This window comes from Trachurus japonicus, chromosome 3 (genome assembly GCF_045865225.1).
Source record: "Trachurus japonicus isolate A0001 chromosome 3, Traja_1.0".
Lineage (NCBI taxonomy): Eukaryota > Metazoa > Chordata > Actinopteri > Carangiformes > Carangidae > Trachurus > Trachurus japonicus.
Genome location: NC_140909.1, coordinates 34,889,403 through 34,907,416, shown reverse-complemented (window position 1 = coordinate 34,907,416; position 18,014 = coordinate 34,889,403). Strand labels below are relative to the sequence as shown.

At 41.6% G+C, this 18,014-nt stretch overlaps 1 long non-coding RNA gene across 2 annotated transcripts; it reads left to right on the top strand.

Annotated features, from left to right (window-relative positions):
- Positions 1–15,759: 15,759 nt before the first annotated feature.
- LOC146990279 (uncharacterized) lies at positions 15,760–16,647 on the top strand. 2 transcript variants are annotated; one of them, XR_015035657.1, is made up of 3 exons: positions 15,760–16,282; positions 16,357–16,441; positions 16,535–16,647. It is a non-coding gene; the product is annotated as an uncharacterized LOC146990279 (long non-coding RNA). The 2 variants fall into 2 exon arrangements; XR_015035658.1 differs by having other exon boundaries at positions 15,760–16,060; positions 16,137–16,282; positions 16,357–16,630.
- The last annotated feature ends 1,367 nt before the right edge of the window (positions 16,648–18,014 follow it).

Below are 18,014 nucleotides of genomic sequence, written 5' to 3'. Positions count from 1 at the left end.
TCTTAACATTAGTGTAATAACTCATCTATAGACAATGTAGCCCAAACTTTGTGCAAAATTCTACTTTCGAGTAAGTAGAAGCAGAAAAAGTAGTTTTTTTCGCATTGGATAATGCAGGCACACGAATTATGCGTCACGCTGCTCACGATTCATCAGCTACTGATATTGGATCCGTCATCTGTCAATCAAACGTCTGAAACACACACATACCGAGCTCGGTCTCGCCCCAAACATCGAATATCCCGCCCGCTCGATAATGACCAATCAATCAAATTTGTTTTCCTTACTCGGGCAAACTTGTGCGGCAACTCGTAGAAGGAGGCGCGACAAACAGGACAAACAGACATTTTTGAACATAAATTAAATTACAGATAAAACTATGAACACTCAAAACAGCTCGCTATAATTGTGATTTTTTTTTTCCAGAGTTCTCATTGCATAGGCAGATGATTCCTCTGGGTGGGTAAGGCTTATCTCTGGGTGGACAATGCCCACCCTTGGACACACCCCTCTTAAAGATCCCATGTAAACAGATGACTGTCATTCAAACACTTCAGGAGAGAATGTGCTTGGGCTCAGGTAGAGTCAGGCTGGGGCTTGTGGGTCCAATCTCAGCTCAAACAAACAGCAACTAATGTATTTAAACTCAGATCCAGTTTAATCTTCCAATAAATCAATACAGAGCCATGTATGTCGAGAGGAACAATGAGACTCTGTGGCTGCAGGTGTTTCTACCAGCTCAGGATCATTTCCATCAGTGATCTGTAACTGTTCTACATGTGTTTATCTATTTTCAGACTGACTGTTGGAGCACGGTCTCCTCAGCCCTCTGTCCACCGTACTCACCGTACACACTGCTGCTGCTCATCCTCTTACTGGAATAAACTGGCACTGTTGCTTCCTTTATTACAACAGCTCCCTGTTAGATTTCAGATTGATTTGAAGGTTTTACTGCTGACTTTTAGGGATTTAAAAGGTTTTGCTCCTGATTACATCTCACAGATATATTGACATGATTTGTGCCCAACTGAGAACTGAGCTCTGTTGGTCTCCCCACGGTCAAGGTTTCTGACTGAGAGTGGGATTTGCTATCAGTGCCCTCACACTCTTAACCCCTGAAAACAGATGCTCTAACTCATTAACTTCTTTTAAATCTCTTCTTAAAACACGTCCCTTTGTCTCGGCCTCTGGTGATATCTGTGTTTAATTGAGTTTGATCCCTCCTGAGCTTGTTAAGGACAGTGCTAGACCAATAACATGAGTCAGCACAACTACAATCTCTCAACCATGATCTGTTGGAGACACTGTCCTCTTACACTGAGCCCATAGGAGCTGATTATGACCCATAGTTGCATATGCAGTTGCTAGGCGACTACTAGTTGATGTTGATTATGACAGGAGCATAGAGAGAAGTGTCATGACACAGTATAAAGAGATATAATACATATCAGGATGAGATTGCTGTGTGACAACAAAAACAGTGTGATAATAAGCAAGTCCTTTTTCTAAAGCTGACTAAACCATAATGAAGCCAGGTAGGTATGACACTATTCTTATAGTCCATGTTTATTATTGCATCAAAAAGGCCCCAAGGTGAAACTTGCATTGACCACAGTGATAAGGACCAATGTCTGTTCTGCTTTCAGTACTCCTTCAGTTAAGAGCATTACATACTGCACGTTATCTGACATTTGTCTATAACTGATGCATTTTCACGGTTACCAACCCAAAGGCGTGTGGCTTGGTGTCACATGTTTGTTGCACAGTGTACACACAGACACACAAATCTTTAAAGGTTGAATATGGAGAATGCTTATTAAAAGCTATATTTTATCAAAAATAATACATCCACAGGGCGTTTAGAGGGGTGCAGAATACAAGTATTGCTTTTCCATAAAAAATTTAATTTAGTCTGAATAAAATAATTCAAGAAATTTTGACGGGTTCAACAATGACTTCCTGTTTACATCGTACCAGCCAGTAGTATTGGGGGTCACTTCTCCGCGGTTTCGCTAACCCCAAAGACGGTTTATAAACCAAGACCTTTCATGACGAGTCAGCTTCCTGTGTGCATGTCACGTGTGCTTCTGCACGGCCACGCCCCTTTAGAGAGACCAGAGGCAGCTTGGAGTGTATTGATTCCTATGGGACAATTTAATGTGAACACCGATTATGGTCGGGCCTTTCTCCCCACGGTCACTGAAGCAAATTTTGGACTCATTTTTCACAAGCCACATCTCTTCTGAACAGTTTGACACCAAAATGGTAATTTTCAGACGGAGAGATCCGGAGAAAATCCACTTTGTTCCAGACCTGTCTCTGTCTCTACGACACACTCTCGCGAGATTTGGCACAGATCTCCTAGGCAACGTCAAACAAACGCCCGCGAACTCCCGTGAAAATGATTTAAATTATTTTTGGCATGCTAAATATTACTGTTAGTAGTGTAAATATTTAATGTTATCATAAGAAAATATAAATATCTCACTTTCATCTACCTACAAATTGTATAAATCCACACACACACGATCACAGACGAGGTGGTGACGGTTGGCCACGCCCACTTAGAGAGACAGGAAGTGTATACCATTTCATATCATTGGAGCAGCCGCTCATGGAGTATCTTTCCATTTATTGAATATCTTTGCTAACCCTCCTCCTGGTCATGTGCATTTATTTTCAGCAAGTCTTCTATAATCAATCAGTGGATCGATGGATTATTATATACATGTTATGATGTGTGTAGTCTTATCTGTCATAAACAAGAGATTACGATTCCGAGCAACGGAGCGCTTTTTCGCTCTGTCGCTCGAGATGAGAACTCTCTAGCCGTCAGTCGCTTGTCGCTCAGCGCTGATTGGCTGCCGTAATCTATGCGTAACTATGACAACTACTGAAATCATGGAAACGTAGTACAACTCCACCGGTCCGGCAGAGAAAAGCCGGCTTGACGTTGTACGGCGCTTGTGGGACTTCCACAACAGGTAAACGGTGGCAACAGGTACAATATCAGCCGTGCTGGACCAATACAAACAGGGAGAAAAGAGCGGCTCCGAGCGAGGTGAAATTCACTGGAATCGCTTGAATGACGTCATCAGAGCGATCTGTTGAACTGACGAGCGACTGCAGCTGAGTGACAGAGCGACTTTGTTGGAGTGACACGAGCAACAGCGACAAAAATAAAAGGTCCGGTGTGAACGCACCTTTATCCATCACTGCAGTTAAATTCATCGCTAAACTGCTGGACGCTAAAACCGAGGGGGCTGTCTGTTTGTTGACAATTCACGAAAGCAACGTGAACGTACAGTATGTGCCACTCACACTTAGCAGAGTTATGTTAAGAGGCGGCGTAGCGCTCTCCCTCATGGTGTACATGTATAAAGTCTATGTGGGAACAAACTGCCCGGCCAGAGGTTAGCTCTGTTGACTCGCTTTTATTAGACTATGAAAGTCACCTAATGCTGACACATTTAAACCTGTGGTAAACTTATCTGAAATAAAAAATAATTGAACCTTATCATAGCAGAATAATTTAATTTTCCCTGACTGCATGTCACTGTGTACTGTACTGTATGTGTCACACTATATTACGCTGTATTGCTGCACTGTATTACCGTCCTGTAGTATCTACACAGCAGTTCTGTTGAACTGTGACTCTCCACATAATGCATCACAAAACAACACCACCACACAATGTCAGCTTTCAAATGAGCACACAGTTGAGTCAGCAGCTCTGAGCCGAGGATTTACAGCCAGGACCTCTGCATTAGCAGCCATTATATCTTACACGTGTGCAAGTGAGTGTGTGTTTATTCATATACACAGGCTGTCATGCATGAGCACACATACGTTGGCTCCACAGTCGATGTTGCTAATCTGCCGGCCCTTCAGCCTCCCTCCCTCCTGAGCTGATTCAACCTGGACAGCCCACACCGCGGCTAATCCAACTCCCTGGCATTTACATTTAGAATGCTTTTGGTTTATCAAATCATCCCAACATTGTGGTAAATTCACTTTCCCTAAATCCCCTTTGGAGAGGAGATTAAAATGGTGAAGCAAGGCAGGTCAGGGGGAAAATAAAGGCAAATTGAAAGGTGCTCATTTCTCAGCTCAGCCGCTCTTAGGGAAGCCTTATTGTGTCAAAATGTAATTAGTGCTCTTCAGAAAGCGTTTTCCAGGGGCTGGGGTGGTCTCTGTAATTCCAGAGGGCATTCAGTGTGCCAGTGGGACACGTAGGCCGTGTCAAAGCCTAATGCTGTTCCTTTGTACAGCCCATCGACTGTCCTCACAAACCAAATCATCCAAACATAATTATGGACATCCAATATTGAAAATGGTTATTATGGCCTCTTAGAAGAGATGCAGGTGGCTTATGATCTGTTTTTTATGCTGTCAGTTTCCTTCTGCACTTTATCACTCCGCTATCTATATCCACACACACACACAAGGTAATGGATGGACTGGGAGAAATTAGAAGTGTCACTGTGGCATCAGACACCAGACAGTAAAGGAGCCGTTCCAATTTAGCAAGTGAAGCTTCTGAAGTGTAACAGCACAGCTGATGAAGCCAAGTGTGTGTGTGTGTGTGTGTGTAGACATACATACCTGCGCTCCGACATGCATTTTTCTGAAATGGATCTTAGATTTACCCGACCAGTCAATTTAGAAAACAAACACTGATCCAGTCTCCCCGTCCCTCCCATGAGCTCTCTGTTGACTGCTGGAGCCAGGCGTACAGCTGCTTTATGTGCTGGTATCACAGCCACATCCACAGCTGCTGGAGCATAAGGAAAAATACAATTACTGAGCCTAGATTACAGATTACAACCTCGTTTATTCACAGTCATAGATAAAAATGGACCAGTTCTCGTCACAATTCTTATTCTTGGACTTCGAACGGTCACAGAAAATCCCATTCTTGTCCCAAAAACAAAGAATCGTAATGAGCTGCACAATTAACTAAGCTGAGACAGTTACTTTCAGTTTGTGATGTTTAAATTCAAATTATATGCAAACATAAAAATGTCAAATTAATTCATTTTTACTGCCCTAGAACAAGTACATACACACACACACACACACACACATACACACGGACACACATATGGTTAATTACATGCTCTATGATTAATGATAATTATATTAATAATGAAAAGAATAATTAATTTGCATACATTTTCTTGACAGCCTCCTGCAACATGAATTATGAATTCAATGAGTCATCATGGGAACAATAAGGATTGTAATCATCTTTTCTTAAGGAGGAGTTATCATTTACATGTATGTATCACTTACTGTGTGCAATGCTGCATCCAGTTTAATTTTCAGTTTGAGTTCAGTGAACTGAACTAATATGCACAATTAGTTTTAAAAAATGGCAGCAGAGAGTGTGTTTTTAATTACAAATTCTGACCAAACATTTAAGTCACAGTGAGAGAGGCGCAGGGTAAAATGGAAATGATACGGCTGCTCTGCTTTTGCAGGAAGTACTCATGCAAGGAAAACACCATTGCCAATAAGGGTCATTTTTATCCGCTGTGTCTGGCCAGATGTTAAAGGCAACTTGAAAAACAAAAGAAAGACAAAAACAAGACATTAATCAAGTCATGCATAAAAATACAAATTACATGAATTTAGTCACAACAACAACTAAAACATAGCAGCAATGGCATTCAAACAAAGTACATGCAGAATAAGCCAATATTAAAGGGATAGTTCAACATTTTGGTAAATTTGCCTATTGCCATAATCCCTATCGTCATAGCAATAGGTTCATTACATTTAATTGTCAGCGCATGTTGTTTTTAGATCCGCGGGGCAGAGATGTGAGCTGCTCAGTGAACACAATGGAAGTGAACGGTACAGTTCCCCTGCCCCTCATCAAACACATCAAATACACAATCCAACAACTCAACAACACTCTGGTGGACAAGTTGTGACCTGCACATTCATCATGCTATGAAATAATCATGTAACATTACGACACATGAAGCAAATACTCTGGACTCTTTGCACTTCTGAAATCACTCCGCCCAGCAGCCGTGTCTAGAATGTAGTTGTTGCTATGCATTGGCCTCGTAAACAACTCTGTCTTGTAATGTTATATTATTATTTCATAGCATGGTGAATATTGACATGTGATCTTAAAATTACAAGAAAAAACTGTAGCACTGAGAATAGTTTACGGTAACACTTTATTTTAAGGGGTCCTTGTTCCTGTGTAGTTACCTAATTAATTACAGTGTAATTACCTATGTAACTACATGTAATAGCATGTACTTACATTGTAAATACATAGTGTATTTTGGTGTACTTACAGGTCCTTGTTACACTTGTAATAAGAAATGCTTGTTACAATACCTGGTCAAAGTGGCCTCTCTCTTTGGGGAAGGGGTACATCTGCAAGAAAAATGGGTGAAACCACAACCCATGTTGCCTGGGCAACCTTTTCCATCAATCTTCCTCCTGTCTCTTGAGTCTTGGAACATGTGTGCTGTTACACAACTTAGTCTATGTAACAGTTGTGTTAATACACACTTGTTACTCTTTGATACAGTGGAATGAGCACATTGAAGTGTACCTGTTGGGATACCTCAGTCCTTACACATTAACTGCAATAACCAGTGTCTTTGATAGTGTACCACGTGTGCTGTTACACAACTTAATATATGTAACAGTTGTGTTAGTACACCGTTGTTACTCTTTGATACAGTGGAATGAGCACATTAAAATAAAGTGTACCACGTGTGCTGTTACACAACTTAGTATATGTAACAGTTGTGTTAGTACACCGTTGTTACTCTTTGATACAGTGTAATAAGCACATTAAAGTGTACCTGCTGGGATACCTCAGTCCATAAACATTAACTGCAATAATCAGTGTCTTTGATAGTGTACCACGTGTGCTGTTACACAACTTAATATATGTAACAGTTGTGTTAGTACATCGTTGTTACTCTTTGATACAGTGTAATAAGCACATTAAAATAAAGTGTACCTGTTGTGCTGTTACACAACTTAGTATATGTAATAGTTCTGTTAGTACACCATTGTTACTCTTTGATACAGTGTAATAAGAACATTAAAGTGTACCTGAGATACCTCAGTCCTTAACTGCAATAATCAGTGTCTTTGATAGTGTACCACGTGTGCTGTTACACAACTTAATATATGTAACAGTTGTGTTAGTACACCGTTGTTACTCTTTGATACAGTGTAATAAGCACATTAAAATAAAGTGTACCACGTGTGCTGTTACACGATTTAGTATATGTAACAGTTGTGTTACTACACCGTTGTTACTCTTTGATACAGTGTAATAAGAACATTAAAGTGTACCTGAGATACCTCAGTCCTTAACTGCAATAATCAGTGTCTTTGATAGTGTACCACGTGTGCTGTTACACAACTTAGTATATGTAACAGTTGTGTTAGTACACCGTTGTTACTCTTTGATACAGTGGAATAAGCACATTAAAATAAAGTGTACCTGCTACATACTTACATGTAACATCATGCAGAAACTTGGTACTCAAGTATTTTTACATAAACCAATAACTAGAATAGCATTTTTTCAGAAAATGAGACAATGCTGGATAACTCAATTCATATGGAACTGAAAACATCATCAGCAATCTGTATGCATAAAACCACACACTCAAAAAAATGCATTTCAGTGTTCCTTTATCGTCCTTTATTTTTATTATCCCCAAAAAACCACAAGGCTTGATCTTTTCCTGTCCTTTAATGGAGTCCTCTATTTCTCCTCCATAAAACTGAAATGATCACAGAAACACAATTTACTTACAGTACTTACAGTAGCATTGCATGAATAGGTACACTTCAATTAGCATCCAGATTAACAAAATGAAAAGAGTTAGCATAGACTGAAAGCTAGCAAGGTATATTTACCGAAAACATAACTAATCATGTCTTAATTACAAAAATACACAATCATGTAACACTATTGACATATTCTACTCACAGATAGACATTCCCCAAGGCAAAAGCATCCAACAATATTATTTAGCAGTCTGTTTAGCCGTCTGTGCTCACTTTTACACCCGAGCATGAGAAGTGAGCATGCAACAGAAAAAACACAACATAGCTGGACTTGACGAGCCGAGCGCTCACTTCGACGCGGTTTCTGAACAAAAGCACACACTTTTTTAACCCTCAAAGACAGTACAAAGACACTGGTTATTGCAGTTAATTTGTAAGAGTTGAGGTATCCCGACCCAGGTACACTTTATTTTAATGTGCTCATTCCACTGTATCAAAGAGTACAACGGTGTACTAACACAACTGTTACATATACTAAGTTGTGTAACAGCACACGTGGTACACTATCGAAGACACTGGTTATTGCAGTTAATGGTTAAGAACTGAGGTATCCCAGCAGGTACACTTTAATGTTCTTATTACACTGTATCAAAGAGTAACAACGGTGTATTAACACAACTGTTACATAGACTAAGTTGTGTAACAGCACTTGTGGTACACTATCGAAGACACTGGTTATTGCAGTTAATGGTTAAGAACTGAGGTATCCCAGCAGGTACACTTTAATGTTCTTATTACACTGTATCAAAGAGTAACAACGGTGTATTAACACAACTGTTACATAGACTAAGTTGTGAAACAGCATAAATGTTCCAAGACTCAAGAGGCAGGAGGAAGATTGATGGAAAAGGTTGCCCAGGCAACATGGGTTGTGGTTTCACCCATTTTTCTTGCAGATGTACCCCTTCCCCAAAGAGAGAGGCCACTTTGACCAGGTATTGTAACAAGCATTTCTTATTACAAGTGTAACAAGGACCTGTAAGTACACCAAAATACACTATGTAATTACAATGTAAGTACATGCTATTACATGCAGTTACATAGGTAATTACACTGTAATTAATTAGGTAACTACACAGGAACAAGGACCCCTTAAAATAAAGTGTTACCTAGTTGACCAACAAGCGCACTGTGTTCATGTGGCATTTGAAGGGTTAAAAAATTAAAAACGGAATGAATATTTTATTCTATTATGACACAGGCTGATGTTAGTTAAAAAGTGTACGCAGTAAAAGTAGCAAATAACAAAAAATGTCTTAAAAAAACAAACTCTGAGGACAGAAATTTGGAACAAAGCCAAATGTTTTGAAAGTTTGTGAACATAGATCGACCAGAGATTGACACACAGCAGCAGCAGTGTGCAGTCCTTCACTCTCTACTAAATATGTCACATGCATGCACACATGGAGTGCAGTGAACAACATGTCACTCTTTCACACATCACTCTCATGTTGTTTCTCTTCTTTCTTACAACCAAGGACATACTGTACAGTACAATACATGTGTTTACTGTCCTTGCTTACAACCACCAACAGCAGGCACCTGTCCATCAGCGTGGCCTTCAAGCATCAAACATTGTCCCCGGTACTGAAACAACATGTCTTGTACTTCACGCAAGTTATTTAGATAAAAAGAGAACATAACAGGGAACAGACCATAAAAAACATCAACTAACCCATAGGACCAGGGCCATCCCCCTTCCCATGAACCAGTCTGCCATCCAGTCCTCCCATTAAGCTGGCCTGCCCTCCCTGCCTTTCCTCCCACCAGAAGCTCCCTCCATCAGCTCTTGTTTAACATTTCCATGTTTTCCACATTCTGTGTTATAAACTGTTTTCTTGTCTGTAACAACATCTATTGCACGTCTGTCCGTCCTGGATGAGGGATCCCTCCTCTGTTGCTCACCCTGAGGTTTCTCCAATTTTTCTCTGTTAAAAGGGTTTTCTATGGAGTTTTTCCTCAGTGGATGTGAGGGTCTAAGGACAGAGGATGTTGTTGTGTTGCCATGTAAAGCCATTTGAGACAAACTCTTTGTAAAAACCAGCTATACAAATAAAATTGCCTTGCCTTGCCTTGCCTTGCCCTCTCAAACTCAGCTGAGGTAAACAAGTATGTCAAACTCGCAGTTTGAAGTTTTACAGAATAAAACACTGTTCGTCTTCTAGCAATTAACCATTGATTCAACAGGTAACGTAACGCTAAAAATGTACTGATTTAAGTGCAGTGGCACCCACTAATCATGGTTGACAACAGAATAATTGTCTCAAAGTAGGCTTTCAGGTGAGCTCATGTCCTTTTCGGGACATAAGTCAAGTCAAACACTGCACCCTCTCTGGGTTTCAATAAACCAAGATGGTTTGGTGTAGTATGGTGTCCAAATCACTGGCTTCATGACAGTTCACAGACCAATGGGTGACATCACGGTGGCTGTCTCAGGTCAGAGCAGCTCTGGTTGGTGAGCAGAGAATTTCTTGTATCTCTTCTAACCTGATGCACACAGTAACACACCGCCACTGACGGGTTTTATACCAACGAGTATAGTCAGAGATCAGATGTCAGGTCCTGACAGAGGTGACTAATGGAGCGTATCATTCTTCCTCTACAAATCTCTCACTCAGGTGTGGACTGTGCTCTTTATTACAGCTTTGGGAGGCTCTGAAAAGAGTCTTTGTGTTTTTTTAGATTAGGCCTGGGAGGAGATTATGGTGTAGTGCTCTGTGGACGTATGCCAAGCCACTGCACCAGCTGGAGAGGGAAAAGTAGGTTGTTAAATTCTCCCTCAATGACGTCGCCTGATCTGTGGCAGTCATGCTGCCCACACTGGTGATATGCTTCACTGCTGTGTAAGGCTCTGTAGACATGTTGACACCACTTGGTTTTGTCTTTTAGAATATAGAATATTCAGCCACTTCCTCGGCCTGTTCACAAGATAAACCGGAAGTTGCACGGTACTCAAGGACTGCAGTTCTTGCAGAGGGCCAATGTTAAATGCAACACTGAAATTAAAGACTCAACAGGTAATGTTCCCCTGCATCATGAAGCTCCTGTGTGCTCCACATACCTTTGTCCAGGCTCATGATGGCTCACAGACCCAAATCAACCAGTTCTCCAAAGACTGTGTCTGTCCAGGAAGCATGGAGTGTTTCTGAAAGGTCAGCAGGTCTCCAGTGGAACAAAGGTCATTGCTGTAAGACTGCAAGGAAAGCTCTGCTTCCTCTAAAATGTCAAAAAATAAACGGTCAGTAATGAACTGTTGTGTTTACATTTCATTGACAAAAAATGCATTAGGAAATGTTCAACTCTAACTCAACTAAGACACAGTGTCCATGGATTTCAACTGGGCTGTGGTTTAGTCCCTCCCATGGACGTCTCTGGGAGTGAATGGAGCAGTGGACGGGCCTGGACGCTGGGCTTCTGCATGATGATCGGAGGATCTGTATTATAAAGACAGAATCCCTTTTTGATATTTTGAAAACATACACTGGCACCATGCACATACAGTTTAATACAGTGTAAATAAAACACTATTATAGCCTTCCAATGTTCCAGTTGAACATAATTCTCACTTTTTTCTTGTCGGGGTTTAACATAGCTTCATTAGTTCCATGTATGTATAATTATATAGGCTGAAAATTGAGTTTCTCCTCTTTTAAAGACCAGCAGCCCCCACTGGTGTAGAAGTATACTGAAACCCACACATTGTATGAATGTGACCTGTTAGTGTAAGGTACTGTGATTGGTTGTTAAACTCTACATACACACCGTGGATAGTTTGGTAGAGAAGCAAACTGGTGTCATTAGGTTGAAACACTGGTACTGTATGTGTAAGAGGTCAGGTGCATTGACATTAATTGATATTTCAGGTTTTATAGATCTAAATATATATGTAAAAAATATAGTTCACATTTGAACTTGGCATTACAGTGAGAATATTAATGATTTTGCTCTGCTCTCTTGTGAGCTCAGCAGGGAGGGTGTCGTGGAAATTTTCTGTCGCTGTTGCTGGTGAAAAATGAAATAGAGACTTGGCCGGCCATCATGATTTTATTTCCTTGCAAGGAAAGGTCCATTCGACCCGAGTGGGTGATGTTAATGAAAAGACAAAGACAATGGGGCGACCGAAACACTTATAGCTGAGGAAACACCTCCTCAGGTATGCCACACCCCTTTGTCTGCTGCAGGGGCCGGTCCAATACTCAGACAGTGTGTTTTCAATGCTCTTTGTCTGTTGGAGGTATTGGCACCGACCCCCGAGGGTGTATTTTCACACCTGGGGCATCCTGCAGGGTTACATGTTTAGAGGTCTAGACATTAGAATACACAAATGGGTAACAAACAAAGGAGTTCTCATACCTTGGGAGGAAAGCAGGGGGTAGGGACGTCACAAGTGATTAAACCAAAGGAATATTGAAATTTACCATTACAATTCCTCCTTTTGATTATTCATAAATCACACAAGAAAAAGTCACAACTTAATCGTCATTACAGTTGCTAGAAAAAGGAAAAAGTTGAAAAAGTAAGAAATCATAGTCAGGAAAAACAGGTATCAGTTACAATAAAACGATTAGGGTAAAGAAAACAATTATGTCAATTCTAAACATGTTCTAAATAAGTTGTTCTGCATTGAGCGGTAGGGTTGTCTATAATAGAAGGTTATCTAAAATGTGGTTTTCAAATGTAAAGATTTTCAGAAATTCACACTGACAAAACAAGTAATTACCAAAACAAGCAGTACAAATTCTACATGTTAGACAGTCTACTGAAACTTGACTTGTCAACCTTCCAAATGAATTTGTGGTGTCTAAGTTATGTAATCGACTGTAATATTGTCACACATCATATGTTGTCTCATGTCAAGTTACATTGTTAACTTGAATAAACATGTAATATTCAGTCCATTGATGATAGTGAGGTTTCCTGATGTAGTCAGAACGTAGTTATGTGTAACACGATTCTGTAACATCTTGAACTTTATTGCAGTCATTGCTTGTGAAAGCAGGGGCATGTCTTCTGTAGAGTTCTCAAGATTCTCAATTGTCTATGTGGCTCTGTAGTTTGGTGTCTGAGGGCACCAACAAATCTTGTCCAGGTGTTCTTCAGAGAGAAGTGGAGAAGTGAAAAAGGGAGTGGAAAGGGGCAAGGAGAGTTGTTGCTGGTTCCTCCACCGAACAAATGTCTTTAAGGTAGAAATATGGAACAGTGCCTGACCATGGTTCAGGTTGGGTACAATTTCTTAATTGTGGTGAGTTTGGGCTGGCAGAATGTTCATGGATGGAGTTGAAGTATGGTAAAGGTAGGAGTCCTTCTGCACACATGACAGTGGGATTTTGGTTGTTGAGGACAATGGTTCATGAGTTGGGGTTGTGTGTCTCTTGGTGCAGTAAAATTTTGATGTAATCCTCTTGGATGTATTCTTTGGGCATCATATCTATGCTTGCACTGTTCTTCTGATCTCTTGATGGTTGTGTTCTAAAGGAAGTCTGTCATTTTCTTATCGGCCGTTGGTTCTGCATTGCTCCTCAGCTCTGTTGGTAGGTGAAGTTGCTTCAATGAGGTTCTTCGTCTTCTGGGCCATCAGGCCTGTGTTGCTCCTCAGATGTGCTGGATGGGTCTTAGGTGTGATGGAGAAGGACCTATGCATCTGGATGGTCCTTGTTGATTCCATGGAGTTCCTCTTTGTGTTGCTCTGGTTCACAGCTGGTCCCTTTGTTGGCTCTTTCCTGCAGTGACCATCTTCACAGCTGGAAATCATGGAGTGGTGTGGACGTTGGTTGTGAAAAGGCTGATTTTCACTTGCTGCATCTGTTGTATAAACAAAACATACACATCCAATATCCCCCCTTTTGACACATGGTTTTACCCATGTGTCACATTAGTGGGAGTAAAATAGTAAGAGGAGAGTGAACTTAAACAGATCTATCCAAAAGAAAGAACCAAATCAGGTTAGATAGTTAGTTTGTTAGTTTGTTAATGGTTATTCTTGTCGGTCCAGTCAGGAGTCAACCTGTTGGAAGATAGCAATTCAGTTATGTTCTTTTCCATCATCTGGTGGGGGGAAAAGAGTGATAGGGTTTAAAATATTGCATCTTATGACAGTAATGTTGGACATTTCTAAAAGTACAGTGTCAAATTTTAGTCATCGTGCTGTGGAGAGGTGAACAAAGGTGTGCCAACTGGGGAGTCTTTACAGGGAACAATCCCTCCTACTGCTTTAAAAGACTCAAAGACTGGCATTATGTAAATCGATAGCTTCTTGATTTTGGAGTGATCGCAATAGGTTCATATTTGATGAGGCCAAAACATCACAGTGACTGACAACCCACAGTGTCTTAGGGACCTCCTGTAGGGCTGAAATAGTTTTAACTTGTTTCAGACAAAAACAAACACACAAATAAACAAACAAACAAACATACAAACAAACAAACCTAAAAAGTGTTTTAGGTACCAGCTGGATTTTCTTTGAGTGTGCACAACAGATGTTAAACTCTTAAGAATAGCTCTAGATTGATCAGATGTTTTCTTGCCAATTGGCTGCGCGCTTACATTGTTTTTCTTAAATGGGTCCCAATCTTCCCTCTAATTATAAGTGTAAATGTGTAGAACCAAATGGTTTGTGGTGTACATGTCAAAATTGAATTGGTGTGAGAGAGAATGATAAAACACATCTGTGTTGTCCGGTAGATGTGTGCTCCAGTATCAACTCTCTTTCCCAACCAACCTTTTTCAAATGTCTCATCAGGTCCTGGTGACACAAGAGGTTCAATGCAGTTCCTCTGGTGTCAAAACTGTTTTTCTGGCTTCTGTAACAAGCTTGGAAAAGGCCGTTAAGGGTTGCAATTTCCATTGATATGCATACTGCAGGTCTAGGGTGTGGTGAACAAAGTAGTGTGAAAAACATTTGGCTCCAAATTAGATCAGTTTGTTTTGCTACATCTGGGGTTGAGACCAGACAAAGGCCTAATTTGCACATCAAGTATCTGCCCATCAGGTTAATTGGGTAGTTTTCAGAGGGCATGAATGCATGTTTGAAATTTGACTTTAGCCCATAGTATCTCTAACTATTTTGACCTGATCACATAATTTTTGCTCAGTTCTTTCATAACCAGTGTCAGTGTTCAAACACAATTTGTAGTTATGTGTATAATCTATACACTCTATGGTGTGTGTGAATGTGGTGCAGTACCTTTCTCAGATTTCACAGGTTGGTTAAGCTTGTCAGCAAGGATCCATTCCCCTCCGACCATCCCGGATCATCCTCAGTCTATGTTTGTTTGCTGGAGTTGATGATGTTCTTAGGGGACAGTTACGTATCCAATGTCCATGTTGGCGACAATGATACAGGCGTCACTGGGAACTTTTCTTCCTGAGTTCCTGTGTCCTTTCTTTTTGTGTCCATGACTGAGTTGTCCATGTTTCCAGACTGTGTTGATGTCCATAGTCCATACACAGAAAACCATTGTTGTACCTTCTGGTCCTGACTCTTCAACCATGGGCATGTTGAAGGCTATATCTTGATTGGAATGGTGTAGTCTGTGTGCAATTGGAGAAGATGATGGAACAGGCACACCAGAATGGGCTGCTCCTGAGCTTGTTGAGCTTCTTTGTTGTGGCGTGGTGGAGTCTGTTTCTCTTCCCTTGCTGGGTGTTGCAGAGTTGTATGACGGTGGAGCTGAGGGATGATGGTGGATGGCCGTTGAGGTCTGGATCCAGCTTCAAAGCTGTCAACTGTGGAAACAAAGAAAAGGAAATCTACAAGCTTGGTGCTGTAGTGTTAGTGTGAGTTGCATTTTTCTTTCTTTTTCAAAATTTTCTCTCTTTTTTTTTTTTTTTTTTTTTTTAAGCAATTCTTGTGTTGCTTTCCCCATCTGTAAACATTATTTTAACCTTTTGTGGCAGAGTGGCCCACTCATTGTTTGTTTTTATATTTTGGGTGTAGTGCTTTAGGGTGGAATTCCACTTTCATTTTGGGTGTAGTGCTTTAGGGTGGAATTCCACTTTCTTTTCCTGCCCACTGTGTCACCGTCTGGGATCAATCTCCCCCTTGATTAAGGGGCGGCGCACCGAAAATTATATGTGACGAGGCTCACCTGGTCCAGGTGCGTGTCCTCCTGCCTCGTCTCAGTAGCGTCGTCAGTGCAGCTTCGTCTGGCGTGACGGCGGCAGTGTTTGTGTGGCGGTGAGGTGCAACAGGCTAATCCAATACTTTTCATGTTCTCCGGTAAGTTTTCCTACCAGTAGTTTATTGCTCTGCATCTGTGGCTTGGCATGGTGTTTATTGCACTCTCTGCTTGTAGCAGAGTCGGCTGGTCGTCTGGCTGGAGCGTGAGGAAGGAGTTTGGTCCTGGGGGCTTTTGTGTGTGTGCGTGAGTGTGGCGGTTCACACGGCCACACAGTGTCTGCTCCTTTTGCTGCTGGTTGTGCCTCCGCTCTACGTTGTCAGGTAGGTCTCTCGATCTCATTGTACTGCGCATCGGTGTTATGTAGCAACATGGCTGACTATCCTTGGCTTTGCAGCAGTGTGGCCCGACTACGTCGGAAGTGGGAGTGTGGTCTGGAAGCGGGCGCGTATGCTTTGCGTGCGTGGTGGTCAATTTCTACGGTAGGCTGTCTCATTGTTTTGTGCTTTAATGTAATGTGCCTTCTCTAGCTGTTCTTAAATATGACTTTGCCGCCTCTGACCTGTTGTCTACAGCGAAGCTGCCGTGTTGTAGTGCACCTCCCCCTGTGCCGGAGCCCTGAAGCATCCACGTCCCTAACGAAGCGGGCCTCTACACTGCCAGGGTCCCTACTGCTGTTCTGTCTGAGTTTCTTTTGTTTCTTTTCGTTACAAGCTCATATTATTACTTTAGTATTTAATAATTTTTATTTTGGTCATTTGTTTTGGGTATGAGTGTGAGGTGCAGGCCTTTTGCCTAGCACCTGAACCCTGTTAAAGCTGCAACTGCGCTGTGCCCCTGGGCGTAGTTAGTTTGTTATTTTGTTTCTTTTTATTTTTGTTTTGCTTATATATTCAGAGGGTTCGAGAGTGTGTGAGTGGGTGTGTGTGTGTGATAAAAAGAAAATATTTTGGTGTATGTATTTGGGCCTAGTAATTGAAGCCTTTAACCGTTGTCTCTTCTCTCTTGGGCAGGAGCTGCTGGTGCCACAGAGGCAGGAGACTGACTGATCCCGGTGGTGGCGGTCCCCTTCACTCCCCTGTACAGTAGTGCACTTTGGTGTGACCAGTGTGTGTGTGTGTTTTTCATGTGTGGTAACATAAGGGCCCCTTCCCTCCCCCCTTATCAGCAGTCCTCCATGCCAGTGAGCCCTCAGCCCTGCACCTAGCACTTTAATTGACACGTAATATGCTTCAAGTGGCCCTGGTTAACTTGTGCAATATTCCTGATTGATTTTATAGCAATTCGAATTGTATATTTTTTTTAAAGAATATTGTCAATAAATTGTAATCTCTTCTGGAATCACGTCTGCACGCTGTGTCTCTTAAACCTGTGTGTCCTTTGGGGTAATAGAAATTAGTATCTTACCTAAATTTCCTGGGGGCGAAATTCCCCCAGGTGGCGTTGTTGGGTTCAGTAAGGAAGTAAACTTAATTTCTCCTTGTAGCATTGCCACAACTTGGCGTTGTTGGCAGGATGACACTTTGAAGTCAGACGTGTATTCCTTTTTGTTTTCTTTTTCTTACCTTACTTTCATTATTTGGGTTTTGTTTCCTTTAAAAAAAAGAAAAAAAGAGCTTGTGTTTTTTTGTTTTGTGTGTAATTAGTCAGACAGAACAGCAGTGGGTTAACCCAGCCCTAAACACCATCTTCTAAATTTATCTAGCAGGTTTTCTGCAGCTCCACCTCTGGTACCATGGAGGAGGAACTGCAACAGCTCAGAGAACAGGTCATGCAGCTGAAGGCAGACAATGAGCGGCTCTGCCGGGAAAGGGAGGCCTCGCGGGCTGGTTCAAGCGCGGCTGCTCCAGCCCCTCCTGCCCCGGTGAGTACTGCTCCAGGAGCTGATGTCAGTGCTACAGTAACAGAACGATTGGTGGTAGTGCCTCGTGACCGTAGGTGCCCAATCTTTAATGGTAAGACCGGTGTAAGTGTGAATGACTGGGCAGAGGAAGTCCAGGCCTGTATCCGTGCCCGTCGTCTGACGGCTGCTGATCAGGCCCTCTTTATGTTTGA